The sequence below is a fragment of the Pleurodeles waltl genome, chromosome 2_1, assembly GCF_031143425.1.
Source record: "Pleurodeles waltl isolate 20211129_DDA chromosome 2_1, aPleWal1.hap1.20221129, whole genome shotgun sequence".
NCBI lineage: Eukaryota > Metazoa > Chordata > Amphibia > Caudata > Salamandridae > Pleurodeles > Pleurodeles waltl.
The window spans coordinates 93,450,560-93,476,725 of NC_090438.1; the positions used below are offsets into that span (position 1 = coordinate 93,450,560).

The following is a 26,166-nucleotide window of genomic DNA, read 5'->3' on the forward strand; positions in this document are numbered from 1 at the left end:
TTATACTTGTTAATAAAACACTCATGCAAACATAAATTCAGCATTAACATCACTTCATCATTATAACTAAAACATTTCAGATAAATTGGAAAAGCTTTGTTATTGCATTACATTAGGTATAACAGAGAAGTGTGTTTTCTCACTTGCCTGTAATTTTAAAGTAGTTAATCTTTCATAAAACACACGAAATCTAAATTTGTTTCTATATTGGCTATAAGTTTAGAGTCTAAACTACATTTTACCATCAACCTTAACTTTCTAGCATGTGATTTAACTGAAAAGGCTCCAATGTCCAACTGTGAAATACAAGCTAACTGCACATTTTAAAATGCTTGTCAGTGTAGCTTTCTATGTCAGTTTTTCCCCTCATCTTGCTTTCATAATATAAACTTGTCGCAGTCTACTGACTTTAGTGACATGAGAAACAGAGCTAAAATGTAGGCTCCATCACAAATATTTTTATGACAAAGCCAGTCAGAATACTAGGAGAATCAATAGGGGTGGCAACTGTTCCCTTTTGAAATGCAGACCATAAAATTCCTAACAAGATTCCTGATGTATGTTCACCGGTACTTTTCGTATGTATGTGGTATTTCTAAGCTGGGACCTCGGCAAAAGGTAGCACAGCGCTCCAAGGAAGGTGGGCAGCAGTACCCTAAAAAGCAACGGCTATCAGTGCTTTTAGCTCTCGACAGCTCTTTTTCCATTGATAATCTTGCGTCCTGATTCAATGTTCGTCGCTCTTTTTTAGCCTCTTCTCGAACTTTTGTAGGTTGGATTTGTTTTGGGCTCTTTCGGCAGGACTTGCACTGGTAGGGTTTTTTTTTGAAGGACGGTTGCGCTTCTTCTGAACTCCCACCCTGGCAGGCTTCCACTATATTGTTTCGTGACGTATGCATCACGTGGTGTTGCGCCGTTGCGAAGGGTTTTTCGTCTAAACGGCAACTAGTGACTACGGCGGGCGAAGGGGCGGCTGCGAGGTCGGTGCAGAGCAGGTAGCGCCGATGCCGGGGTCGGGAGAGCCCAGGTAACGGGGCCACCGGATCCAGGGGTTATCATCGGACGGGAGGGGCCGGAGGTGGAGGCGGCGGGCAGGGCTGGGAGGAGTGCGTGGGGTCGGGGAGTATGCCCGTAGCTATAACTGGGGGCTGCGGGTTGGCAGTCTGGGGTGTGCAGGTACGAGTTGGGGGGCTGTGAGACCCCCTTATCCAAATGGGGCTTCACAGGCAGCAGCTCTCTGGGGGGGCGGGGGGGTTGATACCCCCCTTCCATGTGTGTTACACGTATGGTCTCACTGGTACCATTACACACTCCTAATACATGTGGTTATTTGGCTGCGTCTCAGAAGAGTCTTACATTATTTACTTCAGTACAAACTGTTGAGATACGTATCCATGGGAAAGCACGAACTTTGGACAGCAGTTCCAAGGAAAAATAACTTTATTTGCAAAGGCGCCTCTATTTTTCCACTCTCTACTGTTTACCGGTTACTGAATTTGACTAGACAAAACAAGATTTCTAGTTTGATGAACAGATCTCTAAACAGTCCCTGTGTTTGATGACCCAAAAAAGTCACTTTAGTTCTATTCACCCCGTTCTGAAAATCCCTACGGGGGTTGCACACTTTGGCATCCAGAAAGGTCCCACAGCCTATCTACCCTCCCGCCTATTCACAGAAAGAAGTCTCTCCATCCCCTTAACAAGCTCAGGTTTCTTCCTTGAACACCACCCCACAGGTAGAGCCATGTCAAAAATCTGAGCCTTTTTTATTCGAAGGGTTATTGACTCTCACTGGCTCGTATATCTGTGTGTGCATTTTATGTTTGGAAGTTGTAGAACTTCCAGGTACCCACCAAAACTGTGTAAATTATGGAGGTTTTCCTCGGCTGCCGTTCCGACATACTCTTTCAAGTTCTGTACCCGTCAGTACAGTTTACGAAGCAAGATATAACTTGTCCTAGTGATTTAATTGTCGCTAGTCTCTCAATTTCTGTCTGAACAAGGAAGTTCTTTGATCGTTTCATCCCCTCAGACTTGCTCGATTGATGGAGGTGTCTGTCTACAGTTCATCAAATGTACTAACATGCATGGTAGACATACGGCAGCTTTTCTGAGTTAACTGGCTGCAGGGGGTGTCCAGTCCCTAACTACCCTTAAACGTTTAAACGCGCATAGGTAAAAAGAGATGCTGTGTTAGACGTCGACAGAATAGCAGTAGTGTCAATTTACAGCCGCGCCTATTACAGCCACTTCAGACTGTCTAACAGGGGGAGGTGTCTGGTCTATCAAAGCCACTCAGACTTGTCTGACTCGGGGATATATCAGATGCTCACTGCCATAGAAGTGTCTGACTGTGAGAAGTGGCTTATCAAAGACTCTCTGGTTGAGGGGTGTGGGTGTATGTATTATTCTCTGCCAGAAATCAGGGGTATGTGCGTGTAGTAACAGGGTTTGGTTGCAGACGTTTACCTGGTGGTGATGAGGTTGGCCGTGGTTTGTGGTGACTACCGTGGTTGTGGTTTGTGAGAGTTCCACTGTGTGCACCAACTGATCCTTTGTTGCTGGCTTCAGAGAGACGTACCTTTCAAAGTTGTGCTCAACAGGGGTTCAGCGCATGGTTTGTGACTGGGTCTCCTTGTTTCCAGACAGTGGTGATGGTGGTGGCCGCTACCTTGTGTCACCTGTAACAGAGGTCAGTTGGACGCGAGTCCTTTTCCTTCACACATACCCCGTGGCTACATCTTGTGATGGGCGTAGCTTTCAAGTGAGAGAGCCTCGGGTCAGCAGTCTGTGATTTGCAGCTTGTCTCGTTTGCTGGGAGACTTCCCTGGTCTGTGGTCTCCATGACTGCACCGTGGGTAGTTTTCTGCAATATGCTGGTTCCAGGGGGCCGAATTAACCCTGGCATGCCTTTGCTATACTGGTCCGTGAGACCAGTATGTCTGCAGTGTGGGGCTCGTGGCCTCTGCTGATTTCAAGCTGGCTCTGTCTAGCCAGCATTTCATCTGTGCATTGTGACTGGGCTCGGGTACTAGTATACCTTCCTGTGCTGGCTCAGGCAGCTCTGCCCCCCCTGCCCCCCAGCATTCAGCCTCTGGATAATGACGGGGCCGGTTGCTGGCAGATGTCCCTGTGTTGTGGCCGCGTTCTAGCTGCAGACAGGCCCTGTCGCCCTGAGAGAGCCTCGGGTTAGTAATGTGTGGTTTGTGACAGGACTCGGTTGCCCCTCGGCTTCCCTGTGCTGTAACCCTGCTCTGTGTGCAGGCAGACCTGTCTCGCCCTGAGAGAGCCTTAGGCTAGCAGTGTGTGGTTTGTGACGGGCTCGGTTGCTGGTAGACCTCCCTGTGCTGTGACTGTGCTCTGTATGTAAGCAGACCTGTCTCACCCTGAGAGAGCCTTAGGCTAGCAGTGTGTGGTATTTGACGGGCTCGGTTGCTGGTAGACCTCCCTGTGCTGTGACTGTGCTCTGTATGTAAGCAGACCTGTCTCACCCTGAGAGAGCCTTAGGCTAGCAGTGTGTGGTATTTGACGGGCTCGGTTGCTGGTAGAACTCCCTGTGCTGTGACTGTGCTCTGTATGTAAGCAGACCTGTCTTGCGTGAAAGAGCTTTGGGCCATTGTATGGATTGTGACCGGGCTCGGTTGCCCCTCGGCTTCCCTGTGCTGTAACCCTGCTCTGTATGCAGGCAGGTCCTGTCTCCCTGAGAGAGCCTTAGGCTAGCAGTGTGTGGTTTGTGACGGGCTCGGTTGCTGGTAGACCTCCCTGTGCTGTAACCCTGCTCTGTATGTCAGCAGACCTGTCTCCCTGAGAGAGCCTGAGGCTGGTAATGTGTGGTTTGTGAGAGGGCTCGGTTACTGTTAGACCTCCCTGTGCTGTAACTGTGCCCTGTGTGTAAGCAGACCTGTCTCACCCTGAGAGAGCCTTAGGCTAGCAGTGTGTGGTTTGTGACAGGGCTCGGCTGCTGGTAGACCTCCCTGTGCTGTGACTGTGCTCTGTATGTCAGCAGACCTGTCTTGCGTGAAAGAGCTTTGGGCCATTGTATGGATTGTGACGGGCTCGGTTGCTCCAGGCCTTTCTCTGCTGTGACCGAGCGCTGGCTGCAGACTGGCCCTTCCTCGCCACGAGGAACCGTGGGCTAGTGGTGCGTGGTTTGTGCCAGGGTCCCTTAGCTCCAAGGAACCGTGGGCTAGTGGTGCGTGGTTTGTGCCAGGGTCCCTTAGCTCCAAGGCCTCCCTGTGCTGTAACCGTGCTCTGTATGTCAGCTGACCTGTCTCGCGTGAAAGAGCTTTGGGTATGGTTTGTGACGGGCTCGGTTGCTCCAGGCCTTTCTCTGCTGTGACCGGGCGCTGGCTGCAGACTGGCCCTTCCTCGCCACGAGGAACCGTGGGCTAGTGGTGTGTGGTTACCAGCGGAGCTCGGTGGCTCTAGGCCTTCCTTGCCGGCTCCAGGCTGGCCCCGTCTCCCCAGCACGGCTCCTCCGGTGTCAGCCTGTGGTTCGCGACGGCCCTGTTGCTGGCAGCCTCCCTTCCCAGGCAGCGGGCCTCCGGGGAGCCGGCGCCTGCTCCGGCTGGTTTGTTATTATTGTTGTGGTTAATCCGCCTCGGGAGCAGCTGTCAGGAGGCGGGAGAGGGCTCGCTCTCACGTTCCGCGCAGCTTTAGTTAATCCTTTCCAGAGAGGCTCCTTTATTTTCACCCACATTGTAGTTCTCTTGCCTGGCTCAGACTTCTGACGGTGTGGCCACTTTTTGTTTCAATGGTCCATGCAGGAAATGTCATGTGTGAACCACTTTGTTTTACCGCTAACATGCTTAGACTTTACACACAGTTTGCATTGTGCACTAGCCTTGTCCAAAGGTGCTTTGTTTTGATGCAAGTCACGCCCGTCTTTATTCGCTTTGTAGGCCAATACAAATACACTTTGTGCATCCGACTTCACTGCACAAAATACAGGTGATTGTGACATTACCAAAGCTCTTTGAAAAGTCCATGCCCTGTGACTTAGTTGAAATTGGAATGACCCCCAACAACAACTTTTTTTTATATTGATCTTGCTACAGCAGTTTGTAGTGGTTTCGATGCAGTGTGCTGTATATAATACATGTTGGTGTTATCCAAATTAAATATTAAACATAATTTAGCATAAGCTACTCTCTTTATAGACTGCCGATTTAAATGTTCGATTTGCCATACTGTGATCGATGGCTGTGTATGCATGTTGTACATTCGCCTGAGCAGCGTGCGCTTAGCCTTGTTTCTGAAAACAAATGCTTATGTGTGTTTGTAAAATAGGAAATCCACTTCCTGGTGCAGGCTTGCAATTTGTTTTTTGCAAAAACATATGCTTTGCAATGTTTTCAAAACCCTTTGTAGCACATGATCTGTGACGTGGAACTGAAGGCATTGTAGTGCATAGTTCATAGAATGCACTTACTCCAAAGCACAGAAACTGCTTTAAAGTGTCACAACACCACGTTCAAGCACATGCACTCGTATATATCGTTTATTCTGGTTTATGTCCGTGCCCAGTGAAGCATTTTTACATAGTTAAAACTATGGACTTAAACACCAAGCCAAATAAGTCGTTTCTTAAGTTGTGGCTCCAACCACAAACGGGTTGTTATGCAACAAAGATGGGACCCTTCTCACAGAGCTTCCTCCCTCCGAGAGTGGGTATCTGCTCGCTTCTCCCAGCTGTTTTCACGTACAAAGAGAAGGTGCGGGTGAAGAGCTGAGGTTTCAGAGAAGAATACCATGGGGCTGCATCTACAGACAGGACTCCTTCAAGCCTCTGAAGAGGAACCTGTTTATTTAGGTGTTTTGTAAAGTGCTAGTTGTCATCTTGCGATAACTTGTAGCACTTTTTGGACAGGCAAGGTGTTATAAATCAATATGGAGTAGGCATTTGAATGTGACCCATATCTGGCCAGAGGGTTAATGACTCATTCTGTTTTGTTCCCTTTGTGTGTGTGTGTATATTTCTAAACTCAAACTTAAATGATAGTCAAATTCTGTGGTAGGTTGAGAAACATCTGATCCGTGCTGCAAAGGAGCTTGGAAGAGGCACACTGCTCTCAAGGATGGTGAATCAGCTGTAGAAAATATTACTCGGACAAGCAACTGCGCTTGCTCTCAAATTCATAGCTGCTTCAAAATTAATTAAAAAATATGCTGTCTTTTATAGCAGACAAAATAATAACTTTATATAAGTAGTAAAATTACAATATATTTATAGATTCGACACGGGGGCTTGTATTTGTTATTCCAGTCTTCTCGTAGCTTAAAACTAAACACCTACTTAATTGTTATCGTTACGGGTTGGGTTACATAACAATCCTGAGTTGCCTATCAAGTCATTTGTGATTTTAGGGCTGGATACTATCCCCAGATGTTATAATTCTTAATGTTAATACTTTAGGTTTGACAAAATGCTATAGAAGACAGATGGGAGTCATTTACTCCATACTAATAGTCACCGCTTGTAGAATTAACAAGTGTAGACAAAGCCAGTAGGTCTCTCCTCTGGGACATGCTGACTTTGCCAATGCTTTTCAGCGATGATGTACCACATTGGCAAGATGCTGTGCAACATGGGCATGGCCAGTAAAGACAAAAATAGTGACAAAAAGGGCAGTAATGCGGCCACAGCATCCTTATTATGTTGTAGGCACACAAATGCATGGTAACACACGCATGTGTCTCTCTGAACGCACACCTACAAACCGACAGTGCCATTTTTTATTTACTATTCTGTGGTGGATCAGCCAATAATAAAAAAAAAAAAAGCTGAACTAGTAGCTCAAAGGCACTTTTTTAATAGGAAGGGACCAGCAACAATTTTTGAGGGAGAGAGCTGGAAAACACAACATAATTTTCATAGAGCTTGTAAAGCAAAATAAAAATGTACTTCTCTTTAGTGAGCAGTGGATGAGTAAAAGACAGTCAGAGAGATTGTGAAGAGGCTATGCTCCAGTGAATAGATAAACACAAGATGGACAAGCTTGGACAAGGAAAGCCATCAAATAAGAAGCAAGCAAATGATAGTGCCAGTGAACCCAACAAGTGGTAGCAGCTGGGAGGCGGTAAACCCGCAGTAGGGGTTTTGCATCCAGGCGACTTGTGCTGTTTGGTAGGCTCAACGTAAAAATTGCTATCCACGTTCTTGGTTTTTATGTGTGTTACGTGTAACACGTGATATGAGATTCCCCAGTAGGCCACAATCAAACCCCATACGTTAGCACTGCCTGCCCATCGTTCATTTGAAGTGTAACCAGAGGAAACATGAGGAAAGACCTCTGGGGTGTAGAATACCCCGCTTTTGGAACATATTTGGCGAACCCCTAAATTTACTGTTACTGAAAATATTTTAAGCAAGCCTTCTCCAGTGAAGATTCACCAGCGCATGACTCGATGTCGGGCATCTTCAGAAGGGATACTCCCTTATGTCACAGCTGAACCATTAAAGCTTGATCACTTAACTTGTCAGTCTGTGCCTATGATCCAATTCTAATCTCGTATCAAACTACATCGGGCAACGCATGTTGACCGCTTTTTGTCATGCAACATCTATGTGTCTTTTAGCTCCCATGGTTATGAAGCACCTAAGGAAATGCATTCCCTTCTAGCAGGGTTTCTCATAGCTTGAAGGCTAGTGAAGGAGAAAAGCAGACTGCGCTTTCTTCTAATCCATTCTAAAGGCTAGACCGTTGAACAAATGCGACTTCTCTGTAAGAGTACATAGTCCAGGTGTCATTAGTACACAGTTTTACTTTTCATAATGCATATGTAGCAAGACAGTGATGCGGCATAACGACCATGTATGCCAAGCAAAGTCTTGAATTCATTAAGATGGGATTTCTTGTGAGTGCTCTGGTACACCTGACTCTTGGTTTTATAATCGAACCAGAGTCCTGGAATTTGAATCCTGGCCTCCTCGCCTGGCCTCACAAAACGATGCTGCTTGGGTAACAGAGCAGTACTTCTGTTTTATGATCTCCAAATGTTGGGAACTCCTTGAAAGTGCCCCTCACCAGTATTTGTAACGCTGCGTTGATGAGCTAAGGATGGTGCAGTATTTTAAGTTGATCGGCCGTAGTGCTTCGTGGCAGGTTATTAAAAGTGTTTCATGTCGTGTATGACAGTGGCATGGACCTTTTTTGTTTCAGCGAAAGGCGTGTTTATGCTTTTCAGATGGGGATAAAATTCAGGAGACTATGCAGAAGCAGAATAAGCCTTTAATTGCATTGGTTTGGTAGTCGAGGCATCTCTTCACTCAAAATACAAATTTTTAATTATGTGGACGAATCGATTGCATAAATGCTGCCTAGTCTGGCACGTGTATTTTAACTACTGTTTGCTGATGCTATCAGAATGAATATTGCATGGTTTATCTTTATCTGCTACAGTAACTCGTTGATCCTTCTTTTTGCCCTGCATGCATTAATAACTTGCAGCGGCGGCTATTAATCCCTATGATAATCAGTTTCTGCAGCTGCTTTGTATGTACAGCTACGCTCCTCTCTCTCTGTGTTGAGGGTGTATGTATGTGGAGATCTCTGCTCCTTTCTGTTTTCCCCTTTTTGTTCTGAATTAGACCGAGCAAGAAATTCGGCGTTTAACTTAAGCGTTAATCGGCCTAGCCTCTTTAATCGGAACCATCCATCTCTTTTTCGAACTTTAAGGCCACTGTGGGAATTTGGGCTGGGAGAGAAATAACAACAAAATAGTCATGTGTGTAATGCTGGTCTTGATCACTGCTGCTGGTAATTAATGTGGGTCGTGTTCTAGTCCATCATTGTGTTGACCGCTCCCCAACTACAGGCAGGCATTAACCACGTGTGCCGCCTCTGACAAGGACCAGTTATATGCAAATCAACACTAGGTTTTCTCTAATCAAAATAGTCCAGCCCGAGCTATTAGGCCACGCCCACTTTGAACATGATCATAAGCAACTCCAGGCCAGCTCCATCCTTTTTCGGCTTTATAAGTGAGGCACAGAAAAACATGGACCGGAATGTGTTGCAGGCAATTACCAGTTGTTGACATTAATTCGAGAGTTCCACCTATCATTTTTTTTTTTTTCAATAAGAAAACATTAGCGCCACCCAAAGCCCTTCACACTCTCTTTTATGCTTCGGATGGGCCTGCACGTCGTCCTCTGCTTTCACTTCCTGCTGCTTTGCCGCCTTGCTGTCCACGCCGTGTGGAGTCGGGACGAAGTACTCCTTCCGGTCGCTGCCACTGATTACTGGCCAGTGTCCTTCCACATACCATATGCTTCCCATGGTACTTTTTGGGGTGCACTTTATCCTTGGGGCCCACCGTGTAGGAGGAGTGTGGTGAAGGTGTTTCCTCTTTTGGCACGAGCTTCATTGGAAGTATCCGAGCCCGTGCTGCCGGGACGCAGATTTCCGACAGACATGCAGTTCCAGCACTGAGAGGTACGGGTCGCTGTCCGTGACTCCTGTCTAGCTGGGAGAGGCGAACAGCCGTAGACATGCGCTGCAGCATGTGTGTATTTGTAAGAATGGCTTTCGTTTCTATTTTCCACACAGATGGTTTAAACAGACGGCCGTCTACATATGTAACGCTTGTGTTTTTGTGATCATGCAATAATTGAAATGATTAACAATGCTCCTCGGTTGCTGCTAATTTTGTCTCTGGGGGACGTGGTTTAATCCTATACATCCGCCCAGGCCTTTACATCTGCCCTGTAGATGCTAGTGGATCCAAACGCCATGCCAGGGGTGTAGCTAACATCTTACGTCAATCGCCACAGGGTTTGCTCGAAACATACATGTGAGATAGCCCAAACATTTTGTCAATGAGGCACACAATTCTGCCCAAAATATTCAAGCCAAAACAAAAATAAAACCATACCAATCCCTTACTGTAGCTGTGCTACGCTATAGCATAGCCCGGCCTGCTCACTGAGTAAGAACGTGTTTCCTTGCTATTACTTAAACATTAATGACCTCTGGTGATGGCATTAACAGCTGCTGTCGTCTCACTCTAACCTGCCACAGGAGAACACACACGCACATAAGCACACACATTGTACAGCCTGATACGCGCGCGCAAACACACTCTTTCCCGCCCTCACACGCCCCCTCACACCAGCCTGCATCATGTCTGTTCCACACTTTCGCTGAGCTCGCAATAAATACAGGTGCACAACAGTGGTTATTTCATGCATTCAGAGCCTCCTGGTTGGCTGAACCGATTTTAGTATTCTACTGTTTTACTTGTTTCCTGGGTAGTGCCCAGAAACCTTTGGTATAACACATTCTTTACCAATAGATGTTGCTAGTATTAAACAACTGAATGAAATCTGCATGTTATCTCTCTACTGATTCAGTGATGCCCCCAACCTCCCCTCAGTGTGAGTTCAGTGAAAACATCCTTCAGACATTAGCATCCACTTGACTCTGAATGATTCATGTGAACTCCAGTAGAAATATCCCTCATTTTCCAGCTGGGTGGTTCGAAAAAGAGACTTTTAACTCACATTGCAAGAAACAATCTCTTTGCTTAGTTTGAACTCCTCAAGGATTCTGTGATAGAGGGAGCACAGCCTTGACTGTCTGAATGAACAGTTGTAAATATGGATTTAACAAACATTGGCAAAGCCAGTGGGTCTCGCTGATGCGAGAGTTATTGGCTTTGTTGAAGCATGTTGCACAGCAGCGTGACCAGCCATGCAGTATGGCTTAAAGTCAAGAAAAAAAGCAATATGTGGCAGTCAACACTGCCATAACGCTTTTTTTCCTTGACTTTAAGCCATGACGTCTAATAAAGCATTGGCAAAGCCAATAGATCTAGCATAATCGAAACATATTGGCTTTGCCAATGCTTGTTTCCCTTAGACAAGAATAAGAAATGCACTAGTCCCAGATTAGCATTTTCACTAAAAGATGCTTGGTACTAGAAGAGCACAGTTCTTCTACTGTCGATCGGCCACCAGAAGAACACACCTCTACATGAAAATTAATTTGTGTTTTTCAGCTAGAGCTGGACAGGAAGGCTGATGGTCTTTCCAGTAACTGCCTGGTGTACAGTCCAGAGCAACTTGCAGATTCTATGGGCCCAATGACCATCATTTACCTGCAACCTAGAGAGGCCACTTGTATCAGTGCCAGCACATTGTTGACAGAACTGCCACTGATTTCAGTGTTTTCATGCCAGTACGCTGTGCTACAGGGTTCGTGCTTTGCCAGCATTTTGGGCCTTTTGATGTAGTCCGTTCCTGCAACCTCTAATGCCCTGTAAACCCACCCCTCTCCCTGATTGGCAATGTTACACAGGAATCTATGGGGTGCCCTATAAATAATGGTTCATACTTGATTTAAAACAATCTAATAGATTGTACCCAGAGTGACTCAAACATCCCAGTCCATCAATTTTTGTTTCTGTTATACTTCTGGCCCTACTTCCATCCCTTCAGGTGTTGGCTTAAGGCTGTCCTTTCATCGCAGAGCTTGCTGTAAAAGAAAGACTGTGGTTTCTAGATGACAGGTATGCTTTTGCTTTGACTGCCGACATTAATCAGCAAGACAGGTTATGTTTGCTATCCTAACCCAGTGTTCATGTGTCTTCATGAAAATTGACACTGTGATCTGCCTATCTAGTCCCTGTTTGTGCATAATCTAGTATTACTCTTAAAATCGGTTAGCTCTATACTAGGGTGGTATTTCACTCACTCTTGTTTGTGCATTCTTATATCGCACTTATATAGTTTCCCTTAAAAAGGGGACGCAAACCCTCACCCAGAAATGCTACTATGTTTCATCCTTGGGGTATTCCTTCACCAGAAGCTACTGTTGCTCGACGGGCTCATCGACAGCTCTTGAGCTATTTTATTGCATGCAAGAAGAGTCACCGTAAATTACAGTTGTATTAAGCGTGGGAAATCTGCTTAATATGTTTTCATTATTCTACCCACTTATAGAATATTAAAAGCTTAGGGATGGGGCGACTGGCGATTTTTATGACCCCTCTTTCATTTCTAAAACACGGTCAACATACTCTGCCCTACTTGTGCGCGCAAAAATATCACAGGGATTTCATCCAAACCTCCTGTCCCTCTTAACCGCTTTCAATTGAGCTATGTGATCCTGAAAGTGATGTACATGATACGAAATGTCATTGTTTTTAGTCTGCACAGACCACACTAAAAATAGTTGCCTGAGATCTTTATTGTCTTGTGCAGTGCTCTTGTATACCCTGCAGTACCAAGTAAAAGGGAAAGGCAGTTCTCGTGCATTGTACCTTGCAGTCAGTAGCACCATGTACTATCCTGCAGACTGGTATGTCAAACTGTTGTTGCTATGAAAATACAGATTGCAGATGACTTGTGAATTAAATTTATTCAACAAGAGTACAACACCCAGAATGGAAAGAAAAAAAACCTGAACCGGATGAACTTCTTCCATGTGGACCTCAGAACTGTGAGAAATTAAGTTTTTGATTGAAAGTGGCGAAGACCCTTCTCAAGCAATAACCACAATCTCTCAGTGTAAACCGCAAAAGTCACTAAATAAACCTGTGCTTAGCTCTTGGTTAGCTTGGCACCAAAACAAGCGGTCTAACTTAGAGGCAATGTGTAAGAGCACACAAAGAGCAATAAACTGAAAACAGAAAAAAAAATCAATTTAGGTAAGTATAAATGTCTAAAAGCACAAAGCACCACTCAGGGGAGTCACAAGTTCAGGCCTACCGCAAAAGTGCATGATTCGGATGCAGGGACTATGTTAGTCCTGCTGAAAAAGCAACCTTTTCAAAGTCTGGCGCGAAGTGTCCAGTTTTGGAGGAGGATGTTAAGAGTAGGCCGGAAGTCATGGACAGTTATCGCTGTAGCACGAAGATCCTGTCAAATGTTGCAGGTGATCTTTGCTTTTCACCTTGGCGATCACCATTGGCTGTCAGTGCTGTAGCGTGAAGTACAGATCTTGTGTTTCTGGTTGTTGCTGGCAGTCGCTGTAGCGCAAAGAGGCCGGTTCATTGTAGTTTCATATTGGCCATCATCGCGGCGGCGAGATCCCAGCACGAATGGGCCCGTTCTCGGTCATTTAGAGCCCAAAACTTCAGGATTTCTCCTTCTTCAAAGGAATGTTCTTGGATGCCAGCCAAGGGCCCAGGGCGGTGCTTCTTGGCGATCATGTACTCACTCTAGCAGAGACCAGCAAGGCTCAGACAGCTCCAGTTGCAGTAGGTCAGTTGCAGGGAGGCCTGTGGAGCTTGATGGACCCCTGTAGTTCGGAACAGGAGGTCAGCCAGCTGACCCTTGGAGTCACTGTACCTGGATGAAAGGAGCAGGTCCAGTCTTCCTTCTAAGAGAGCAGGGCAGGCCTCAAGGAGCAGGGCAGTCCTTCTTCTGTAGTATCAACATGTCCAAGAGTGTACTGAAAAGTGGATATAGGGGTCCTATTTTTATACCTGATGCCAGCTTTGAACTGGAGGAACCTTCTAGAGTGCCACCGCCCACAGTTGGTCCTAGCACTTCCTATCTTTGTGCCTAGGTTTCATTGGGTCTGGGATCACAAAAAGGTAGTGGCAAGCTCTTTGTGTATGAGTGTGTGTGCTGAGACAGCTCCTTTGAAATGTAAATGGGGTTTTACACAGCTCCACCCCTCCCATGCTTCCAACACCTAGTCTGCCTTTCTTTTACTGTCTAGGAGGAATACACAGTGTCCAACTGCCAACTTTCCCTAGCCATGTGAGCCAGGAACAGACTGCAGGCACGAAGTGGTTAGGACAAGAAAATGTCCGCTTTCTAAAAGTGTCATTTTCAGAATTGTGACCTAAATTACGATTAAAGAATGTTAAAGAGAATTGTAAGGTACAACTCTCTAAACACCAAACATGATATTTCTATGTGTTCCCAATTGAAAGTTATCACTTATTAAATGTAATAAGGTACCCTAATGTTTTTCTATGGGGGAGGTGGGCCTCACAGTGACGAAAAACAAATTTGTGAGCTTTTCAGTACCAGGACATGTAAAAATTAAAAGTACATGCCTAACTTTTTAAATATAATGCACCCTGTCCTATGGGCTAATTATTCCGTACCAGTTACTTAAGTGCATAAAAAAGGGAGTTTTAGGCTTAGCAAAATGTTTATTTTGCAGAGTCAAATTGGTTGTTAATTGCACACATGCTGTAGTGGCACACCTGAGACCTGTTTTAAAGGGCTTTCTAAGTGGGTGGCACAATGAGTACTGCAGGCCCACTAGTAGCATTTAATTTACTGGTCTTGGACATATGTTGTAGCATTTTACTAGGGACTTATAAGTAAATTAAGTATTCCATTCATGTTTTAAAGAGTGTGCACAAGCACTTTAGCATGTTTTAGGGAGTAAGCACAAGTACTTAAGCACTGGTCAGCAGTGTTAAAGTGCACAGAGTGCTTCAGCCAACAAAAACAAATTCAGCAAAACAGTAGGGGAAAAGGTGAAAGGTTTGGGGGAATACCACCCTAAAGCTGACAGGTCTAACAAGAACCTTGAGACCTCTGAAAAGCCATGCAAGAGAAAAAGGAAGAGAAAAGCAGACTTTGAGTGCCACTGTCATCCAGAGCCCTCACTTCCAGGAAGGCGAACAAAAAAAGGAATCAGGCCTCCAAGCAACTTGTTTAAAAGAGAACAAATCTCAGGCCAGGAATGGGAGAGAGACTCCAAACAAGGAGGGGAGGAGGGGCAACAGCACCAGGTATACCAGAACGATTTGAAGTTGGTGGCTAATTTTATAAGTTATTTAACACCGTGGTTGCCGTTTCATTAGCACCTTGGTGTTGAATCTATAGGCCTGGTGATTTGCTAACTCGGAATGGAAGATGCTCCTATTGGGGGCATTTGATCAGTACCTAGCACCTCAATCCATGTCTGTGATTGCTTTATATTGTGTGCTCCTGGTAGTGTTTGCCCATAATGTGTCTACCATAGGCATCTTGCTCCTGTACTTTTAGGTTTCACTGGTTGATGGACATTCTCTTGGTATGCACCCCGTCTCCCTGACTGAGTCATAGGGGATTGGTATTTCTGAGTTATTACCTCCCCGGTTGAATATGCTGAGTTGAGAAATGCATGTTCTGTTGTTTGCCTTGACCATTGTGTGAACTAAATAATCTTTCTGTCGCAGTGCCAAACAAACCTACCTATTTTTCCATTATTTGTAACTGATTTACATTCTTTATTTTTATCAAACTTTGTTTAAGATTGAAATCCACCCTTTATCGAAGAATGTCACAGGACTTTCACTCGGTGCTGGTACGCAGCAGTTTCACCTTTTTACTGCCCAGTTCGATTATACTCATTTAAATTCGAGCACAATGCTACATTATTTTAGTTCATGCTCACGTTTTGATGCAGTTTTCTACGTTTTGTAACCAGCAAAGCAAAATGGTAGGTGCATCACAATTTGAGTTAACAAATTGATTCCCCCCCCCCCCAACTACCATCATTCTTTTGAGTCAAACTTCAGACTGCACACGCTTAGAAATCTGCATCTGAGTGTCAAGAAGTGGAATAATCTCAAATAATGATCTCAAATTTTGATTGAATGAGTTCAGCTTAGGAGGGAGAGTGGTTGGATGTCGAGTCACTCACCAACAGCCTGCCTACAAGGAGTACTGTTTACAGGTGGACTTTACCGCCTAGATCCTGGAGAACAAGTCGCTTCTAGCATCCTTCAGCAATGTTATTATAATGAGCCATCCCGTGTAGATCTTAAAAAACAAACAATTCCCTTTACTCACTTTTTCATGGCGACAGTCTTCACCGGGTGCTCTAGAATGGTCCTGTGTGTGCCCTTCACCAGATGGCCTCTTTAACGATGTATTACATTCCATTGGCCAGGTGCCCTTGAATGGCTTTTACTAAGCTGGCAATGCTTTGTCATCACACGACAAATGAGCACCCTGGTACCATGCCACGTGCACTGCAGCCCGACACAAAACTCTGGCTTCAAGGATAACCAAATGCGATGTAGGATGTATGCATCGTAAAACCGAGCGATGCCCTTTACTGCTAGAGAAGGGACTTGTTTGACGTAAGCCCCTGAAAGTGTGGTGGCCTTTCTTATTGGTGTTTATCGAGAATGGTAAACAACATAAGAAAATGAGCTCTACCCCTGACTAAATAACCCTTGCCCAAAATTATTATATGCATGCGTCCAATTTACCATTGGAAAATATATACTTCACAGAACGCCAACAAGAAGTAATTTATCAACCCCTGTTACCCCTTGTTCCAGGACAGGTAAAACTCTTCGCTAAAGATGCTGAGGTTCTTATATGAAGTGTGTTCGCCCTGCCGGCTTGGCCCTAAGATGACGTTTCGCATTGTTTTAAAGTTAGTGTTCTGCTAGGCAGGCACACAGGCAAGCCTGGCTGAAGCGCATCAGAGAGGAGGATGAATGAGTGAGTTAAATATAAGCGGTACACCTTTCACTCATGGCAGAAGTGGAATTGATCTGGCATTGGTGGAGATTAGGACAGTGTTCCAGCGAAAAGTACCGTGAGGAACTAACGTACCCAGACTGGAGCTCTTTATTTTTGTGGGTAGAGGACCGACTTAGTAAATATGACATTCCCATAAGAGCTCTGCCATTTGAACAGTTGGTAGTGAGGTCCAGATTTGTGATCATTAAACTGTATGGACAGGGATCTGGTCTCCAGGCCAAAGATTTCTGGACAAGGTAATGTTTATGAATTTGCTTTTACTGTAGTATAAATGGAAGACGTTGCATTTATTCCTGGTGAGAAATAGTGTGCCACCATCAAGAAATAATAATGACAACTGATGAGGCTACGGGGAAGGAGAGAGGTTTACTTTTTCCCAGGGTGTCAGTCCCGTGCGTAGCACTTAGAACACAGGGGTCTCCGAGTGCTCAACTGGCCCTTGCCACATTCAGACTTGTAACTTCCTAAATGAGCTTGGTTTATATTTGTATTTTTAAATATAAATGGAATTACGGTAGCACACGGAAGGCATAGGCATTGCGGACTGCTGTGGTAAATGATTTTTGTAAAATAATTTAGTTACGCTGCAATAGCTACGTATCTCGTATACAGTCAGTCCTCTCACTTTAGTTTTTATGTGCATGTAGTTTGCGTTTTACTGATTGATACTCAGCCAGAGAGAGGGTGGTTAAACTGGAACTCTGTGCTGTATATCATCAGAATAGTTGGAATAATAAATACCAAAACGCCATTTTACTTTAAGTACATAAAATAGGAACATATTTCAGTGATCTAACTTGTGTTTTTTTTTGCCTGTTGAGAAATGAGATCTGTGGAGCCGAATGCAGCAGAGATGTAGCGAGTTAGGGACAGAACGTTTAGCAATATTAGGCATTGCTGATATGGTGAAAACTTTCCAAGTTCAACCAAGGCATTACACGCTGAAAAGAAACTGTTGCCATTGTTGTTGTGAGTGCATATCCGGGACCTGGATGTACTGTTTCTTGTTAATCCCATATACCTAGTTCTTGAAATTGGCAGGTATTGACCAGTACTAGGTACTTGCCCTTTTTCATTTCATGGGGAGAGTACCGTCACTTCTCAGTACTGCTGTAATACATTTAACAGTATAGGAGCGCACAGGTGCTCACCAGCACTGCATATAACATGGTTTGCCAAATATTATGGTTGCCGCAACTTGATTCTACCTCATACCTCTTCCACTTCCCTTTTCTTTGCCGCTGTCTATCAAATGTTTTCTTCCTATCCTGCTTTCTCCTTTCATCGCTGTTTATCTTAGTCAGCATCCTCTGGTCTCGTTTTGCTGCCTTTCTTTCCTCCTCTGGGTCCAAGTCTGATGAAGAAAAATATGTTCCAGTCTAGAACACTGAGTGCCGGAGCTCACCACCTGCAAGCACTGGCATAAATTAAGCACTGCCTTTACGATATTCTTTATCCAATTCTTGGGTTGTGGGATTCACTTTTACATCCACTTGAGTTCATCAGTTTTGGGCATGTTTTGAAACCTTGTTAGTTTGGCTTCCCCAGCTGGACATGTGTCTAATAGGGTACTCCAGGGCTTGGCACCCTGTTCCTTTCAAGAGCAATTGGCTGATGGGAAATTCTAGACTGGGGAAGACAGAAGAAGGTGTTGAGATCAACCTTTCACTTTTTTCTGTTCAACGAAAACTTGCTGGAAAGCTGTTAACGTTTAACTGATTACGTTTTACATTTTATGTATTTATTTATTTGCTTTCCCAAATCCTGGAGCATGGACCATGACTAAAATCTGGCACGTGAACTGGGCATAATTTACGAGTTCAGAGTAAAAACCAAGCAGGCCATTTTTGCTACCGTTTTTTTGATGGATGAATGCCATAATATTGTGTAGAAAATACTGTGCTACTAAAATGTGTTAGCCAGACTTTACTACTACAGTGTTGCGAGTGGGCAGATCGTCAAGCTTCATGTTTGTGGAGATTTAAGGAGTAAATATATACTTGCCTCTGTACTTACCATCGCAGTATAGTGGTATTCGACATTTTGGATGCAATATTTTTGTTTTACAATAGTTAAAATATGATATTGCAGAAGACTACCTTATTGAGTGCTTAGTAGGTCAATAAAGCTATGGATAGCCCTTCCCCTGACACGCAGGAGTGAGCTGAAGCCCAAAGCAACTTGGGGGGGCAATAATTACCTTTATTGTTAATAATGCAACTAGGATAAGGACCTCCTATCGCTGCCCCACCCCTTTCCCAGTAATGTGATGTAAGGTGGATTTGTTGAGCTGCTTGCCACCCATGAGGGTGTCCAGCACCAGGCGCTGGATACCCTCACAGTCTGCGCAAGGACCTCCTATCTCTGCCCCGCCCATTTCCAAGTCTGCACAAGGCTGTCCTCTCACTGTTGTCCCTACCTGCACAAGGAGTTCCTCTCACTGTCCCACCCCTTTCCCAGTCAGCACAAGGACGGCCTGTCACTGTCCCACCCCTTTCCCAGTCTGCACAGGACGTCCTGTCACTGTCCCACCCCTTTCCCAGTCTGCACAAGGACGACCTGTCACTGTCCCACCCCTTTCCCAGTCTGCACAGTACGTCCTGTCACTGTCCTACCCCTTTCCCAGTCTGCACAAAGACGTGCTGTCACTGTCCTACCCCTTTCCCAGTCTGTACAAGGACGTCCCGTCACTGTCCTACCCCTTTCCAAGGACGTCCCGTGTAGGAGGCTGGACTGGCTTGTAGTGAGTACCAAGGGGTACTTACACCTTGCACCAGGCCCAGTTATCCCTTATTAGTGTATAGGGTGTCTAGCAGCTTAGGCTGATAGATAATGGTAGCTTAGCAGAGCAGCTTAGGCTGAACTAGGAGACGAGTGAAGCTCCTACAGTACCACTAGTTTCATATGCACAATATCATAAGAAAACACAATACACAGATATACTAAAAATAAAGGTACTTTATTTTTATGACAATATGCCAAAAGTATCTCAGTGAGTACCCTCAGTATGAGGATAGCAAATATACACAAGATATATGTACACAATACCAAAAATATGCAGTATAGTCTTAGAAAACAGTGCAAACAATGTATAGTTACAATAGGATGCAATGGGGACACATAGGGATAGGGGCAACACAAACCATATACTCCAAAAGTGGAATGCGAACCACGAATGGACCCCAAACCTATGTGACCTTGTAGAGGGTCGCTGAGACTGTAAGAAAACAGTTAGGGTTAGAAAAATAGCCCTCTCCTAGACCCTGAAAAGTGAGTGCAAAGTGCACTAGAGTTCCCCAAAGAGCACAGAAGTCGTGATAGGGGAATTCTGCAGGAAAGACACAAATCAGCAATGCAACAACAATGGATTTCCAAACGAGGGTACCTGTGGAACAAGGGGACCAAGTCCAAAAGTCACAAGCAAGTCGGAGATGGGCAGATGCCCAGGAAATGCCAGCTGTGGGTGCAAAGAAGCTGCTACTGGACTGTAGAAGCTGAAGATTCTGCGGGAACGACAAGGGCTAGAGACTTCCCCTTTGGAGGATGGATGCCCCACGCCGTGGAGAGTCGTGCAGAAGTGTTTTCCTGAAGAAAGACCGCAAACAAGCCTTGCTAGCTGCAAGTCGTGCGGTTAGGGTTTTTGGATGCTGCTGTGGCCCAGGAGGGACCAGGATGTCGCCAATTGCGTCTGGGGACAGAGGGGGCGTCGAGCAAGACAAGGAGCCCTCTCGGAAGCAGGCAGCACCCGCAGAAGTGCCGGAACAGGCACTACGAAGTGGAGTGAAACGGTGCTCACCTGAAGTCGCACAAAGGAGTCCCACGTCGCCGGAGGACAACTTAGAAGGTCGTGCAATGCAGGTTAGAGTGCCGTGGACCCAGGCTTGGCTGTGCACAAAGGATTTCCGCCGGAAGTGCACAGGGGCCGGAGTAGCTGCAAAAGTCGCGGTTCCCAGCAATGCAGCCTGGCGTGGGGAGGCAAGGACTTACCTCCACCAAACTTGGACTGAAGAGTCACTGGACTGTGGGAGTCACTTGGACAGAGTTGCTGGATTCAAGGGACCTCGCTCGTCGTGCTGAGAGGAGACCCAGGGTACCGGTGATGCAGTTCTTTGGTGCCTGCGGTTGCAGGGGGACGATTCCGTCGACCCACAGGAGATTTCTTCGGAGCTTCTAGTGGAGAGAGGAGGCAGACTACCCCCAAAGCATGCACCACCAGGAAAGCAGTCGAGAAGGCGGCAGGATCAGCGTTACAGAGTTGCAGTAGTCGTCTTCGCTACTTTGTTGCAGTTTTGCAGGCTTCCAGCGCGGTCAGCAGTCGATTCCTTGGCAGAAGGTGAAGAGAGAGATGCAGAGGAACTCGGATGAGCTCTTGCATTCGTTATCTAAGGAATCCCCAAAGACAGAGACCCTAAATAGCCAGAAAAGAGGGTTTGGCTACTTAGGAGAGAGGATAGGCTAGCAACACCTGAAGGAGCCTATCAGAAGGAGTCTCTGACGTCACCTGCTGGCACTGGCCACTCAGAGCAGTCCAGTGTGCCAGCAGCACCTCTGTTTCCAAGATGGCAGAGGTCTGGAGCACACTGGAGGAGCTCTGGGCACCTTCCAGGGGAGGTGCAGGTCAGGGGAGTGGTCACTCCCCTTTCCTTTGTCCAGTTTCGCGCCAGAGCAGGGCTGAGGGGTCCCTGAACCGGTGTAGACTGGCTTATGCAGAAATGGGCACCATCTGTGCCCATGAAAGCATTTCCAGAGGCTGGGGGAGGCTACTCCTCCCCAGCTCTAACACCATTTTCCAAAGGGAGAGTGTGTAACACCCTCTCTCTGAGGAAGTCCTTTGTTCTGCCTTCCTGGGCCAGGCCTGGCTGGACCCCAGGAGGGCAGAAACCTGTCTGAGGGGTTGGCAGCAGCAGCAGCTGCAGTGAAACCCCGGGAAAGGCAGTTTGGCAGTGCCAGGGTCTGCGCTAGAGACCCGTGGGATCATGGGATTGCACCAACAATGCCAGGATGGCATAGAGGGGGCAATTCCATGATCTTAAACATGTTACATGGCCATATTCGGAGTTACCATTGTGAAGCTACACATAGGTAGTGACCTATATGTAGTGCACGTGTGTAATGGTGTCCCCGCACTCACAAAGTCCGGGAAATTGGCCCTGAACAATGTGGGGGCACCTTGGCTAGTGCCAGGGTGCCCACACACTAAGGGGGTCCTTCCGACCCTGGCGGTCCATGACCGCCAGGGCGGAGGGCAGCGGAAGCACCGCCAACAGGCTGGTGGTGCTTCCTGGGCGATTCTGACCGCGGCGGTAAAGCCGCGGTCAGAAAAGGGGAGCCGGCGGTTTACCGCCGGTTTCCCGCCGGTTTCCCGCTGGCCCAGGGAATCCGCCATGGCGGCGCTGCTTGCAGCGCCGCCATGGGGATTCCGACCCCCTTCCCGCCATCCTGTTCCTGGCGGTAATTACCGCCAGGAACAGGATGGCGGGAACGGGTGTCGTGGGGCCCCCTAACAGGGCCCCATAAAGATTTTCAGTGTCTGCTTTGCAGACACTGAAAATCGCGACGGGTGCCACTGCACCCGTCGCAGCCCTTCAACTCCGCCAGCTCCATTCGGAGCCGGCTTCATTGTTGAAGGGGCTTTCCCGCTGGGCCGTCCGGCGGTCTTCTGGCGGTCGCCCGCCGGCCCAGCGGGAAAGCCGGAATGGCCGCCGCGGTCTTTTGACCGCAGAGCGGTCTTTCGGAGGGAACCGCTTGGCGGGCGCTGACCGCCGCGGTCAGAATGACCGCCTAAGTAACTTAGCACCCAACCTTTACCAGGTAAAGGTTAGACATATAGGTGACTTATAAGTTACTTAAGTGCAGTGTAAAATGGCTGTGAAATAACGTGGACGTTATTTCACTCAGGCTGCAGTGGCAGGCCTGTGTAAGAATTGTCAGAGCTCCCTATGGGTGGCAAAAGAAATGCTGCAGCCCATAGGGATCTCCTGGAACCCCAATACCCTGGGTACCTCAGTACCATATACTAGGGAATTATAAGGGTGTTCCAGTATGCCAATGTAAATTGGTAAAATTGGTCACTAGCCTGTTAGTGACAATTTGAAAGAAATGAGAGAGCATAACCACTGAGGTTCTGATTAGCAGAGCCTCAGTGAGACAGTTAGTCATAACACAGGTAACACATTCAGGCATTCTTATGAGCACTGGGGCCCTGGCTGGCAGGGTCCCAGTGACACATACAACTAAAACAACATATATACAGTGAAAAATGGGGGTAACATGCCAGGCAAGATGGTACTTTCCTACATCCCGTCACTGTCCTACCCCTTTCCCAGTCTGCACAGTACGTCCTGTCACTGTCCTACCCCTTTCCCAGTCTGCACAAGGACGTCCCGTCACTGTCCTACCCGTTTCCCAGTCTGCACAAGGACGTCCCGTCACTGTCCCACCCCTTTCCCAGTCTGCACAGTACGTCCTGTCACTGTCCTACCCCTTTCCCAGTCTGCACAAAGACGTCCTGTCACTGTCCTACTCCTTTCCCAGTCTGCACAAGGACGTCCCGTCACTGTCCTACCCGTTTCCCAGTCTGCACAAGGACGTCCCGTCACTGTCCTACCCGTTTCCCAGTCTGTACAAGGACGTCCTATTGCTGTCTGTCCCTTTCCCAGTCTTTTGTAAAAGAACTCTGATATCCTTTTAAAAAATATATATTTTATAAAATACCCACAGTTGGAACCTTGGAGAAGACTGAATGCACTCTGCGGAGCAGGGCTGTCCGACATGTGCCCAGGACGGCCTTGTCCGTGTCAGACCTTTTATGACGTCTACGTAGGATGCATCTGCGCACAATTCGCGTAAATGGGAAAGACGTATAGAAATGTGGGCTGCTTTCTAGGACCCATGTTGGGCACCCATGCTATGTAAAGAATATCTATTCACAGAGAGCCAGGCTTGTCTTCGGACAACTTATTGATTTGGCGCAGAATTGTGTAACTATTTTTAGAACTTCTCAGAATGTTCTGCCGCTTCCCAATATAATACCAAATATAGCAGGTTGTGTTGACAGTTGTCACATGACTTCTCTCCCTACCACCTTCTGCCCCACCTTTTCCTTTTGTAGTGTTTGTCAGGGCCTCGTGTCACTGTGCCTCAGAGTGTGTGTGTCGGTCCATCAGCTGGTAACCGTGATGACCCATCCTTCTAAGGTTGCCCTTGCTGCTGCCAAGGCTTGTTTCGGTGTGCGCATGGTCTTTAGATTGGGAAGACCTACGTGGCACGCGCGCAAGGCCGCAGGTGGGAGCGTCCATTGCACCCGAGGCTGACCGCAATCACTCCAGGATCACCTCAGGAGTCGAGCGTCCGTGCTCAGATGTTACACAACTGACCACGAGGGAATAACGGGAGGGGGGGTTCACGGAGCGGGAGGAGGGAAGGCGACGAAGAACCCATAAAGCAGAGGGTTAAGTTCACGGGAGTTGGTATAATGGAGTCTGTAACGGGGCACAGGGATGGGATGGGGTGGCATATAAATGGATGGATATAGAGGTGGAATAGCCATTCACCTCACCTTTAAAGGGTGAGCATGCAGAGAGGGATAGCTAGAAAATGAACTCACTGCCAGCAGCATCCACCCTCACCGACCCTGTTAATGGAGCACCTTCCTCTGGGCGCCTCCCCGCACGCCCTCCCCTCGCCGGACTACATCCTCCTAGGCGACCTCAACTTCCATCTGGAACAAAACAACGACCCCAACACCACTGCCCTGCTCGACAACCTCGCCAACCTCGGCCTCAAGCAACTGGTGAACACCGCCACCCACATCGCCGGAGACACGCTTGACCCTATCTTCTCCGCCAGCAAACACGTCTCCTTCAGCCACGCCTCCGCTCTACACTGGACCGACCACAGCTGTGTCCATTTCACATTCCGTCGCGAGACCCGCCACCTCCGCACTCAACCCATCCCTCGTCGACAGTGGAACAAAATCCCTGAAGAGCAACTCCTCTCCGCACTCGCCATCAACCAACCTACCCTCACCACCGACCCCAACGACGCAGCCCTCAGCCTCTCGAACTGGATCTCCAACTGCGCAGACAACCTTGCTCCCCTCAGACGCACGCATCAACAGGCCATCACCAAAAAACCTCTCTGGTTCTCTGACACCCTTAAAGAATCGAAGAAAACTTGTTGCGCCCTCGAGAAGGCCTGGCGCAAGGACCACACCGCCGACAACATGACCGCCCTCAAAAAGGCAACCCGCGAACACCACCACCTGATCCGCGCAGCCAAAAGGAACTTTTTCACCAACAGACTGGACAAAAACAGCCGAGAACTTTTCAGCATCGTCAAAGAGTTCTCCAACCCCAACGCCAACGCTGTCACGCCCTCACAAGACTTGTGCAACTCCCTCGCCACCTTCTTTCATCGCAAGATCAGCGACCTCCACGACCGCTTCGGACACCAGACCCAACCAAGCATCACCGAACCCACACCCCCGGCCATCACCCTCAACGCCTGGACCCACATCAACACTGAAGAAACCAAAACCACCATGAACTCTATCCACTCCGGCGCCCCATCGGACCCCTGCCCTCACTTCATCTTCAATAAAGCCGACTACATCATCGCCCCGCACCTCCAGGCCATCATCAACTCTTCATTTTCTTCTGCTACCTTCCCCGAAAGCTGGAAACACGCCGAAGTCAACGCCCTACTAAAGAAACCTACGGCTGATCCTAGCGACCTGAAAAACTTCCGCCCCATCTCGCTCCTCCCCTTCCCTGCCAAGGTAATAGAGAAGACCGTCAACAAACAGCTTACCACCTTCCTGGAAGACAAAAACCTGCTCGACCCTTCACAAACTGGATTCCGAACAAACCACAGCACTGAAACCGCTCTCATCTCAGTCACAGACGACATCAGAACCCTGCTGGACAACGGTGAAACAGTCGCCCTCGACCTCTAGGCGGCCTTCGACACCGTCTGTCACCGCACCCTAATAACCCGCCTCCGCTCCACCGGGATCCAAGGCCAGGCCCTGGACTGGATAGCACCCTTCCTCTCAAACCGCTTTCAAAGAGTTTACCTCCCACCGTTTCGCTCAGACCCCACCGAGATCATCTGCGGCGTACCTCAAGGCTCATCGCTCAGCCCGACACTCTTCAATGTCTACATGAGCCCCCTCGCCGACATCGTACGCAAGCACGACATCATCATCACCTCCTACGCCGACGACACCCAACTTATACTCTCCCTCACCAAGGACCCCGCCAGCGCCAAGACCAACCTACAAGAGGGCATGAAGGACGTCGCAGACTGGATGAGGCTCAGCCGCCTAAAGCTGAACTCTGACAAAACGGAAGTCCTCATCCTCGGCAACACCCCGTCCGCTTGGGACGACTCCTGGTGGCCCGCGGCCCTTGGTACCGCACCGACCCCCTCAGACCACGCCCGCAACCTCGGCTTCATCTTGGACCCTCTTCTCACCATGACCAAGCAAGTCAACTCCGTGTCCTCCGCCTGCTTCCTCACCCTCTGCATGCTCCGCAAGATCTTCCGCTGGATCCCCGCCGACACTAGAAAAACCGTGACCCACGCCCTCGTCACGAGCCGCCTGGACTACGGCAACACCCTCTATGCTGGGACCACCGCTAAACTCCAAAAACGCCTGCAACGTATTCAAAACGCCTCGGCCCGCCTCATCCTCGACGTACCCCGCAACA

General features: G+C 47.6%; 1 protein-coding gene across 4 annotated transcripts in view; it reads left to right on the forward strand.

The window, feature by feature from the left end:
- Window positions 1-919: 919 nt before the first annotated feature.
- AMER1 (APC membrane recruitment protein 1) overlaps window positions 920-26,166 on the forward strand; it is a 47,455-nt gene continuing 22,208 nt past the window's right edge. The window contains exon 1 of one of the 4 annotated variants that reach the window (XM_069210570.1): window positions 920-1,027. The gene's annotated coding sequence lies outside the window, so the exon portion shown is untranslated. The remainder of the gene's footprint in view (window positions 1,028-26,166) is intronic. The other 3 variants (XM_069210587.1, XM_069210578.1, XM_069210598.1) reach the window with 3 other exon arrangements.